At 35.3% G+C, this 12,834-nt stretch overlaps 1 protein-coding gene across 1 annotated transcript in view; it reads right to left on the reverse strand.

The window, feature by feature from the left end:
- bcar3 (BCAR3 adaptor protein, NSP family member) overlaps nt 1-12,834 on the reverse strand; it is a 153,889-nt gene that overhangs the window by 98,621 nt on the left and 42,434 nt on the right. The window lies entirely within an intron of this gene.

Below are 12,834 nucleotides of genomic sequence, written 5' to 3' on the forward strand. Positions count from 1 at the left end.
GTGTCCAGTCTTCAGATTTCTGCTCCCTGTTAGTTTAAGTTAACATTTGTGCAAGTGCCAAAAGTTTTTGTTTGGTATTAAAATAGAACGTGCAAATGCTACAGGGTCTGAAACAATCTCCTATTCTGAAAAGTTATACTTTATTAATAATTTATTAATCTATAAATTAGTGTTTAAATCCTTACCCCTCATGTTTGGGTTGGGGCTTCAGCAGTCACCATTTCTGTTTACTCACTGTAGCAGCAAGATATTTACAATGTCTGTGCCAGAATTTTATTTATTTATATATTTTGCAAATGTAGGTAATGTAATAATGTTGGTAAAGTGTTTTATTTTTGGACTAAATACATTTTTAAAATTGTAAATAAACAGTTTAGTGTTGTTTCTGAAGGATTGGTTGAATACCAGCGCTTCCATTATATACTATGTATTAGTGCATACTTTGAGAAAGTTTCTCCATGTGATTGTTAGCATGGTATATGCAAAGGATTGTTGCAGAGCAGTAACATCCTGGTTAATGGGTTAAATCGACTTTTCTCCACAACTTCTACATACGTTTATTTAAAAGGTTTGAAATTTTCCTCTCCGTCATTTCCCAAACATGTAAGGCTATTGGTCATTTTGGCTGTGTGTGATTAACTTTAGTTGTTTCTAGAGTGTCAGAATACTTGGAATACTGTGTAAAGGCTCCGCCTCCTTTAAAAAAACAGCAGCTCATTTGCATTTAAAAAGACATGCACATTGCTTTTGCTCACAACCAAATTAATAATAATTTTTTTTTTTAACTAAAACTTTACAGACAAATTTTGGGGCTACAGATTTACTTTAAACTGTCCTCTTTAAACTGTAAATGATTAAAATGGTTTTTCAGAAAAGGCTAATCACGAAGGCTAAACGTTTTTTACTGTTGTCTGTGAGGAACAGCATTTCCCGTCTCTTTGTCCTTAGATTCCTCTTCATTGTCAGTGGGACGATAACAAATGTCGAAGGCAGGGTTCCTTCCCGAATGATTCAGGCTGCGAGGTGAGGCGCGGTGCGATCTGACTAAATGCAGAAGAAAGTGTGTGTTCATCATGCAGGTGATTCAAGGGTTTGTTTTGTCACTCAGTTACCATCTGAATGTTGTTCAAAACATTGGAACAAATGCCAGTACAGTACCAAAATCATCACACAACATCAACAGATATGGGTGTTCGGCCCATCAAATTCTTCTAGGCCAATTCTTCTAGGCAATCTTTTCTGTGAAGCCTTTAGTAAAAGATCAGGGTGTTATCTTTGATGATGGCTTGAGATTTGATGAACGGGTAAATGCAGTGGTTAAATTCTGCTTTTTTCAGCTTCGACAGTTAGACTTATGACAGTCACAACTATTCCATCTAGAAAAAAAAATTTTTATGAAAAAATAATTTATGCTTTTATTACCTCTAGGTTGGTCTACTGGAACTCACTATATTTTGTGATTAGTCAGACAACTTTATCCTTCATTTTGAACTAACAATTAGTTCAAAATGCTGCTGCAAGGCTTTTAACCGGTACCAAAAAACACGACCACATCCCACCAGTCTTACTATCTTTGCACTGGTTGCCTGTGCACTATCGTGACACTTTTAAAATGATTCTCTTGGTTGTTAAATTACAAAATGACTTGGCAGCGTCTTATCTATCAGTTCTGTTGACTGAACAGTAGCATGGTCGGTCTCTTCGGTCATCAAACCAGAGTTTATATGCATCCCTAAGTCGAGGCTGAAATGCACGGGTGATGATCCTTTTGCAGTAAGTGGTCCTAGATTGTGGAATGCTCTGCCCCTCGGTATTAAATCTATATCATCTCTGTCTGCTTTTAGGTTGAAAACTTACCTTTTTGATTTGGCATTTGATTTTTGTTTTAGCTATATTTTAAATATATTTCTCATTGTGATTTTTGTTGTGCAGCACATTGGTCAACCTTTGGTTGTTTTTAATAGTGCTACATAAATAAAATTGACATTTGAGAGAAAGTTGACTTGTACGATTTATTATTAACAGCTTTAGCCTTTACTTTTAGTTTACATTGTTATTTATTTATTTTTTGTTGCTAAAAAGTCTATAAGATTTCTAGTTCAGATAAAAACACTAACATCTGCTGTTTGGCATTGACCAAAATAGTAATTCACCTTTTGAACGCAACTTAACGCTTCAAATGAAGTGTCAATTACTTTGTAACACCAGTAGGTGGCGACTATTAAGAAATGTTTTCTATGTTGTAAAAGTCGTTTAAGAGATTTGTTAAAAACACTGATTCATCCATAAATGTATCAATTTAAATGAGCAAATATAATATAATCAATTTTATGAGCGAGTAATTAACTCATTTATTTAAACAAAAAAATCCATAATAATAATATTAATTAATAATTTTAAGTAACTTTTTTCATAGTAATTTGTTTTGATCAGTTGTTTATCCAAAACTAAATGTGGTAAAACTGTGAATTCAATTTTAAATAAAATTCATAATCCAGCACTGATCAAACATCATCCTGAACCAAAACCAACAATTTTTGTGTAAAAAAAAAAAAAAAAAAAGATGGTGTTTTTTATAAATACCAAGACTTTCCCAAGTATTAGTGCTTTAACAATGAACTAGCAAAGTTGAACACTGAAAAGGAGACATCTGGGTTTAAATAGGGCTCCTTAAGTTACAGCACACCTGCCTAGGAGACCATTAGTCAAAGTGTCAAAAGCAGACATTGTCATGAAAATAGAGAGATATATCTGTCAAAGACTGGACTCAATGCGCTGTTATCACTCATTGGCTCTGTGCAATTAAATGTGCACACTTTGAAATCGAGCGTTTATTATGTGACATGGGCGATAGATCACAAAAGGGAAGAGTTATGGTGAAACTGTCAACATGTCTGGCTTGTTCAGCTCTGGTGTCCTCAAATACTTTACTGTAGACACAACCAGAGATAACAAAATCTACATCAAATGAATGGTAAGTCTGACAAAGAAGCTACACCGTTACACTCCTTAAAGTCACACTCTAAAATTGTATTAACTACATTAAAAATAGATGTGACAGAACATCATGCAGTTGCTATATTAAACTATTTCAACTCATGACAAGCAACATGCTTTAATAACAAGGTCTTCCTAGTCTTGTGTTTTCTTATTACACCGTGTTTCTTTGTATTCAAGCTTGTAAGTAACCTAAAGCAGTCCAGCCCACTGTATTTTTATGTTGTTATCTGTGGTATAAATAATGTTGCAAAATCTCAAGCACTTGGCACATATCACTGCATGGTATTCACCGTCATGACATTCAGTCTTAATGCCTGTGATTGAGAGCAGACATTCTTTGTTTTAGTCTTATGATCTCGTCTCCTTAGGCACCTTAATGTGGAGTCAGCAAGCCTGACCAGACCACCTACAGCCCTCATCAGGCCAGCTTCAACCAGGGCAGGATGATGGATGGACACAGTGATTTGACAAGTGGCTCATAAAATTACAGGAAAGCAAAATATCACAGTGTCCGATTTTTCCAATATTGTAAGTATATGTGTATTTCAGGCTTCATCAAGTTACATACCAAGTCAAGTTACACATCTAGTACATACCAAGGATACTATGAGCCTGAGTTTTAATCATGCATGAAAATAAGGATGTGGAAACAAATCTTTGATTTTTTTTTGAGTTGCCAAATGTTTTACAGACCTTATCAATATAGATCAACAGAAGATCTGCAACTGTACACTAGGTAGGTACTGTACTATATTTGGTTTGGAACTCTTAAAAATAATTTAAGTGGTCTGTTACCTCTACATAGTTTAATACATTGTTGTAACTTACAAAATTCTAAATTGCAGATTAGATTAAACTTTTAAGTTGTCAGAATAATTTTATTAAGTTATATTTAAAGGTAAACATGTCAGGTAAAGGTAAATACACAAGAATTTGAGGAGGAAGTTGAAAGTCAAGTGATTACAATTGCCATCATTGGTGATCAGTCTACTTTGACGGAACCCATCATGGTTAAGGGCATGAGAATCCTAAATGGAATGGATATGGCAAGGTGCTGTGCTCTGCTGATGGGCATGCTGTGAATGTAAGCTACCTCAAGGAACTTAAATATACTTATGAATTTGCTTAAACTTGATGGACTGAAGCCCAGTGCAAAAGTAATGCATCTCAAGAACATTATTTTCTGAAGCCTCTACTTATTTCAGAGTAGATTTTGCTCTTTATGTTGCATTTTATGTTGTTTCGTATTTTTAAGTCCTTACACTGTTTTTTTTTGTTGTTGTTATTTTTCATAATGTTTATATGGACAGTACACATTTTTGTTTTGTAAAATACTGAAAAACTGTGGTTTAAAATAAAATAAAAATACTGGAAAACAAAAAATAAAGCAACTAAATGAACAGTAAATTTGAAAACACAAAAATGAAACGATTTCAGCAAAAAAAAAAAAAATTTAATTCTAAACTTGAAAACTCGTATGTATAATTATAATAATTAATTACATAACACTGGATTTATTTTAAATTTTAATAAAAAAAACTAGTTGAAAGTACTCAACCTAAAAAAAAAATAGAGTTTATGCTATGTAAAAATGCCTGTGATTGAAGAGGAAATGTCATTTGGCTAACATAATAAAGTTGTTGAAACTTAAATATATTGATGCAAACTGTTGCATAAATTTTTTTGTTTGGTCTAAACAATGTTTATAAGAGCGTTTTCATGATTTTTCTCACTTTTTAAAAGCGATGTTATATGAATAAGTGTAATATACTAAATCAGCCGTGTTGCCACCTTAATGTAAATGTAAAATGTACAGCATCATTTCTATTGCTTCCCTCTAGCATGGTCTTAAGGGATAGTAAAGATCTTGGTGGATGTACATCTCAGGTCATCCGGATACCCTTTGCCTTCTATTTTATTAATACAGCAAGTTGGGACATAACACTCTGCTCACAATACTGTTTTTCACCTGATTCAAAAGGGTGTTTATTATACCATAACTTATAGTTTTTGGTTGATCAAAGAATCTTTCAGAAAATAGTTCTTAGAAAAGCCATGTTTTAGTGAAAAGAACATTTTAATAGTCTAAAGGACTTGTTCAGACACTTACAAGTATTTTTGATGCTTAAACTTCCAGTGTAATTTCTTTGGTTAAAGACATAAAGCCTAATATTGCATTTATAAGTAGGGATTTAATAGTAATACACTTAAAAAAAGTTTGTCTAATATGAAAGGCATGTATGCTAAACTTGCAGTATTTCACTGTATTGTATAGACAGGCGACGTGGTGGCACAGTAGGTAGTGCCTCACAGCAAGAAGGTTGCTGGTACGAGCCTCTGCTGGGTCAGTTGGCATTTCTGTGTGGAGTGTGCATGTTCTTCCCATGTTCGTGTGGGTTTCCTCCGTGTGCTCTTTGTTTTCCCCACAGTCCAAAGACATGCGGTACAGGTTATTGGGTAAGCTAAAATGTCCGTAGTGTATGAGTGCAAATGAGTGTGTATGGATGTTTCCCAGTGATGGGTAGCAGCTGGAAGGGCATCTGCTGCGTAAAACATATGCTGGATAAATTGGTGGTTTATTCCGCTGTGGCGACCCCAGATTAATAAAGGGACTAAGCTGAAAAGAAAATAGATGAATAAATGAATGAACGAGTTTTTAGACAGGCTTAGCCATTTCAATTCTGAATAAGCTAAATACGCTCAACACACTTGTTTACTGTAGAAAAAAACACTTTTTATATTCAAGTACATTTTTTGTTTTCATGTAGGCCTAGTCAATAAATAAAACTAGAAATACATTTTCTAATTAAATGACATAAATAAAAAAAAAATATTTTTAAACCTACAGGCTAATTCACATAATTCACGATCTGAATCATAACATTAAATAATATATATTTTTAATACACGACAACACATGATGTTTCTTTCTCTGTCAGTGAATCTGGCAGTCAAACTGAAAACTTTCACTATGTGGTTCTGTTACTATTTAATCCTTTCTGTGCTGTATAGTGTTTTATATTCGTAGTTCATTTTGAAATAAAAATAGCGAAATGTTCATTAAGAGTTGCATTTTTTGCTGGTGGAAACAGCTGTGCTGATGAGGAAATGCAGAGTAAACGCGACTGCTCCTCCATGACATTGGGTTACAAGTGATACTAGTGTATCTATAGTAAAGAATTGCAAATAAGCAGATATTATAACAATTATCGATAAACATACACCTTGTTCTTTCACTCTGTGCTTATCAAATGAAAAACAAAAAGCGGGGAGGAGCCTAATTCTGTTGCTGTTTTTTATATCAGATTTAAAGGGGACTGAGGCGATAATAATGTGTACGGTTTATGAGCTAATCTCAAAAGTTTTAGGAGGGCTGGGTAGAAAGCCCATGATGATAATCCATTAAATAAATAATAACAAGGCCAGTTAATATGGTAAAGCCATAGTTATCCCCAAAAATGACCATTCTGTCATAGTTTTCTCATTCTCCACTTGTTTCAAGGCAGTTTGAGTTTCTTTCTTGTGTTGAGGATTTTTTCTTGAGTATATTATTTTTTGTACCTATACTAGTTTCTGGAAGTCAGTGGCTGCTTCATCAAACACATTTCTGAAAATCTTGTTTTGTGTTCAACAGAAAAAAATACATTCATAAAAGTTTAGAAGCACTTGAATGTGAATAAATTGTGAGGGAATTACAATTTTTGGGTGAACTGTCCCTTTAAGGATACTGTACAGTATGGAATTAGGCACACATTAAGTCTACTCAAGGTTGAGGGTAAGAACAGTTTATCAGAGAATTCCACAACATATAATCATCAAGGCTGTGCTTTCAACAGGAAAAATATTAATTTCCTCTCATGAATGATTTTCTTAATCATACAACTGTCAACAGAAAACCCTTTCTATAAACACTACTACCTAAAATACACTTTTGAGAGGCTTCATAAAACCAATAGGTGGGTAATTGTGTGTTTATAATTTCATTGTGTGCCCTGGGTGAATAATTTAAAAAGTTTAATAAACCAATTTTAATATGTGAGCGATGACTTTCCTCAACTTCATCTTTATCTGACCAAAAGAAATGTGGCTCTCATAGCTGGCATTTTCCAGAACCGGTAAATTGCTGCTCAGAAATGAACATCTCTACATCTGACCTCTCGGTTTACAGTCTAGCTGTCATCGGGGGGAGTTTGGCTGCCATTTACACATGGACAAGCACGGACACATTGATGGACTAAGTGGCCACTGGTGGCTGATTGTCCCGCATTCTTACTTATGTAAGTGTAACTCTATTCCAGGCTGCTGGATAAATATGGCTAGTGAAAGTAAAATGATCTTTACTAGGAAGAAGACTTCAAAAATAGGCTGTGTGCAGAATAGATGACATATTGGAATAAGTGGAAAATTTATTATCTTTTTGTTTTGTGAACAGAAGGCACTTGTTTTGTTTTCTTTGTCAAATACACATGCTGACAACATAATGTCACATATTTTTTCACAAAAACGTATAGTTTCGTGAAGAGATAGCTTAGTTAATTGTTATATAAAATATTCGTCTGTGGCTAAAGACATTAATAAAGTGCCATTAAAACACGTACACCCTCAAAGAAAGTTTTGAAAATTCACCTCTTTACACAAAAGAACATCTAATGTCCGTAATATGTTGGTAAGCGATCATCTAACACCCGCTCTGCATTTTTTAAATAATATACCACATGGTAATTTTAATTGTGGGAAGCAATGCAACTTCACATACAATACGTCAACTTATTTTGTGCAAGACAGCCACTGGAATCTATATGTTGCGGTTCCTATGTCATTTATGTTATGTAGGTAAGATGAATAGGCCTTTCAAAATTTGGATTTCTGAACATCAATGCGCTATTCGACATTTTTTACTTATGAGACATTCTGTCTTCACTTTACAATACATAGTGGTTGTTAAGTGTCCATGTTGGGGGGAGATCTAAATAAATTGCTGTTACAACGTGAAGCCTTCTGGATTTTCACTCTAGATATTTTGGCTCAATCCCAATTCTATTTTTGTACCCCTACCCCTTCCCCTTGGCCCTTGAAACATAATGTGAAAGAGGAAGGGCTTCAAAATTTACCCCTAAGAAATGGAACACCACTACAACACATGCACACGTCACCATCTGTCATCATGATCTTTTGCTTCAAATGAGATTGACGATGGCGACTGATCTTCAATAGCATAAACTCAATTTTTAAAGTTGTGTAGTTGTTTATCAAGTTGTTTTTTCTTTCATTAAAATTTGTTAAAGATCCAGTGTTATATATTTAAATACCATAAATCACTGAACGCATATTTCATGTTATCATAACGATAGAATGTAGCAATTAGATCTAACTGTACTATGCATTTACACAGTGGCCATTTTCATCTAAGTAAACACAAAAACAACATTAACATTATACCAGACACTGTAAAAAGGTTATTCCCAGCCACAAGACTTTTCTGACAGGGTATTCAAGTGTCATCCAGTGTCAGAATCTTGTGGGACTGCTACACAGGAGCTATAATTAGAGATTATAGATAGCGAGATTATAGATTTTTTTTTTTTTTTTTTAAGTAAAACACGAATACGTTTATGAATGGAATAAAACATTTGTTTGTTTGTTGTAAAAATTCATAATAATAACAACAAAAAATACTACTTTATGCATCTCCTGACTTCCGTGTGCAGCCATGCTGCTGTAATAGCTGCTGTTTTCTGGGAAATTTTCTTACCCCTTGGTTTCGAGTGTGGTGCTGAAAAATCTCCATTTGAAGGGCTATCTAGCCCTTCCCCTATAGCGCTACGCCTTCAAGCTAAAGAGAATTGGGACACAGCAGTAGGGCTAAGGGGAAGAGGTATTGGGCCTTTGTCTCCAAAAGGTTTAAATGAGGAGTTTGATATTGATCTATTTCTTTAATGTTTAATTGTGTATATGAGTATATATGAGTATTTTTCTATTTTATTGTTGTGAGATAATGAGATCCTGTGAGAGCAACATACTGTGATAAACACTGTCTGATGAACAGCCGATGTGCTTGAAACGTTACATGCCTTATATCAGCCTTTTTAATTGAATAATTTGGCATTTTTGGCGCTTTATTGTAGCCACATTTTCTAATATTGAATCTCCAATTTAATATTCAATCTGCTTCATTTACATTAATAAAGAACTTTAGTTTTTAAAAACTGGCTGTAAGAAAAGCTATTTCTATATGACAGGTGATTAGAAAGATAAATTAGAGGGTTAGTGATGTCAACCAAACAAGGAAAGCTGTGTCACAGGTGGAGTAGGTTTGATCATACATAATCTTTTTATTTTCAGTGTGACTAGCATTCATTGCTGAATCATTTCCAGTAAGACTGTGAGTGTGCATTGAAAAAAAAAATACTGTGTACTTTTCTGTCAGTGCATTATGTGTCTTTGCATATAAATGAAATCAGGCATTAGTTCTACAGTCTTGTTGTCAAGCTTGGCAGATTTCCAGCACAACCCTCCTCCAGAATATATTTAAACATCATTCAAACGAGTAATGGACACTTTCTACAGGTCACATTTCTACAGGTCACATTTGTTTAGTAGACAAAAGAGCTTACTGCAGGTATCCAAAAGCTTTTCACAGGCAGGCAGCAATGGCTACTTTAAACCCTTGCATCATCCGTCATGAAATATATTTTTGGACGTGTATTAAATTTCAAAACACAGAGTTTTTTTTAAGAGGGGGCCCAGCTGTTCGTTCTGGCTGGGAAAAGTGTTTACATTTACAGGATGCTGGCACTGAACTGGATGTCACTGGGAGGTGAGGAAGCTGATGCCAGCGCTGCTCTCACACCCAGTGTGAGCACAAGGACAGGGATGAATTTTCCCACAAAACACCCAAGAAACGCCTAGAATACATCCAAGAGACACCCTGAGCTTTCATCTGACTGTTCTCACGTTCCTCACAGGCTCTGCCCTGGCTGTCAGAATGTTTACGATTACTCTTCTTTTTCTAATTCGTATGTGGGATTAGGCTTTACAAATCACCCACAAAGTGCTTAATGAGAGAACAGCATAATTGGGCTTTAATTTGAGCATATATCAACTCTGTAATCCAAATATTTTTAGATGCTTAGTCTACAAGAATATACAATTATTAAACTGCACAATTTTGAAACCCACCTAGAAAGATGTACTGCTGACTGTAGCTCAGAAGTGCTTAAGTATGGAATTTTATATAGGGTGGCATCCCTTTAGATGAATCTGCAATCTGCTGCTGAGAGCAGGGAAGGCATTGAGCCAACCACCCATTTAATAGCATGCTTCATTTAATAGTATACTCGAACCGTTCTGCACAAGAGCAGCCTGTCATCATTGAACATGGCCATGCTGCAGATCCATGGGTGTTAATGCATTGACACACTTTTCAACTACACAAAAGGCACCAAATAAAATAGGGTAGTGCCTGAAGCCAAATGACTAAAAAAAATTAGTCATCATTTACTCGCTCTTAAATTGATTTAAAGCTGTGCATTTTTTCTTTCTTCTGAGTATGTGTGTGTATGTGTGTGTGTATATATATATATATATATATATACACATACATATACATATGTATAGTTTGTTGAAATTCTTGATTCTGATTAGCTGGAGGGTGACATTATCATGTTTTCATTTTACTGTTAAGATAGTGAAACAACGTATCCAGGATGATGTGAATAAGGTTATAAAGTACATTGTTCCCTTTGGAGATTTACTGACATGTCCTCGGGAGTCCATATCAAACTTGCAAAGTCTGAACTTACAAGGAGAGGATGCAGGACTGAACTGTGTGTGTAGGCTACTTAATATTGAGGATTAATATTGAGGTCTGCAGTCCGTTTTCAGATGTCTCCGTTTTTCCCCCATCCACACTGAGACGGAGCAGCAGCGTTTTAAAAAAGAAAACCTCTTCAGCATTTCCAAAATGCTTCATTTTCGGCGCTCAAACTCCAGGGTAGTGTGGATGGATGGCGTAACTGTAGCAAAACTTATGCGTTTTAAAAAGAAAACGCATTAGTGTAAACGGGGCCTAAGACGTATATAACAGCTTATATTAAAAATACAACATTTGAAAGATGTTTCTCACAGTGATTCAGCAGGTGGTCTATACAACTGTAACATTTGCATTTTTTATACAGGAGATGAGGACAGCAGGAGCTGAATGAAGGCCCTACTAGAAGAGGCTGTTAAAGGTGTTGAAACTGGCTTAATCAGACCACCTATTGAGTCCTCAAACAGCCGAAACATTTCTACTTTGAACTTACTGCCAGGACACTACTGTAAGTTTTCAGTCTACTTAAAGTCTACATTGAGTGTACTTTAACTTTACTTTTGCTTATTTTGCAACCTTTTTTTCAAGTTTGCATTATAAACTCCTTGTTTTGAAATGTAATCCAAGCCATACATTATTTCAATACTGCTTACAAAACATGCCAACCATTTTATTCGCAAGGTTGCTGATCCAAGACGTTTAATTCAACGGCCCATTCTGAAAGTGTCAGTCTCTATAGCAATGTAGCCGAGGTAGTATGTTATGCCTGGGAAACGAGCCTCAGCCTGTCAGCCCACTGTTTGTATGTGTGTGTGTCTTGACATGCTTTTTAAGGACTTAATTACACACAGCGGAGGGTTGTCCCCACAGCAATGCTGACTGCCGGGATTGTGGGACAGGAGAAAGAGGTTATAATCACCTGGCAGCTCCTGCACACAGAAGAGTGTGTCTGCTCCTCCTACATAGACACATATCTGTGTGTCTGTTTGATTGAAGAATAGTGGTGGCAGCTTTGCCACATTTTAATAAAAAAGAAAACCTAATTGGTATGAAAAAACAAGTCCAAAATATGTGACCAGTCTTACAATAAGTAATTTTCTTTTATGTTTGTGTGCATGTGTGCTGGTTGATTAGGAGATTTTTATTAATTTTTTATTTATTTTCAAGAATAGAATTTCATCTATCTTATTTCTTATATCTTATCCATCTTGTTCAGAAAAAAAACTTGGAGTTTAAAGATGATAGAATGCATTGATTTAATAGGTTAATATTACCGTATTCTCTGATATCTACACAGTAGTTTTAGACTTGAGGAGCTGCGCATTGATGCATTTGCTCTTCAGTGTTTGGACTTTCAGCAGTGAAATTAAACTACACTGAACTGAACTAAACTGAACTTCAACTCTGAAAACTGGACTGACAGTTTCAGTTGCTAACAGTTCTATGTTATAGCTCTATATAAATAAACATGAATTGAATTGAATAGGTTTTTGGTTTAGATAAGTGTAAAAAATCTACAGGAACGGTTGCATATGTTCATTTACAACCCCAGAATTTCCCCTGGAATGGAAAGTTGTGAATATTAATGTTTTGCAGTTAGTCACTAGCCCCTTTCACACATACAGACCTTTACAGAAAGGTTGTATGTGTGAACAGGTCCTTTTTGAAAATACCGGTAAATTCGTCCTGGCTATTTTCCGGAAAGAGAAGTTGTAACATTACCGGCAATTTGCCGGAATGCTGCGCTGTGTGAATGCAAAAGGAAGATTGCCGTAATAAGCGCGTGCACGGCTGACGTGAGACGTCTGCTTTAGCCAATCACAACAGTCAGACGCATTTACGTCCGTGCGGTTTGTGAGAATAAAAGCCTTTGAATATTTTTCCAGACACATTTAGCTGCTAGAAGTTAGTCAGATCACGCTTATATGTTCTTCTTAATGCCAACTGTGTAAATAATCATCGATGAGATGCTTATGATAAGCCGTTGTTTGTTTACCTTCAAGCTTTGTGTGTGACTGTGAAAC

This window comes from Danio rerio, chromosome 8, assembly GCF_052040795.2.
Source record: "Danio rerio strain M-AB ecotype USA chromosome 8, GRCz13ab, whole genome shotgun sequence".
Lineage (NCBI taxonomy): Eukaryota > Metazoa > Chordata > Actinopteri > Cypriniformes > Danionidae > Danio > Danio rerio.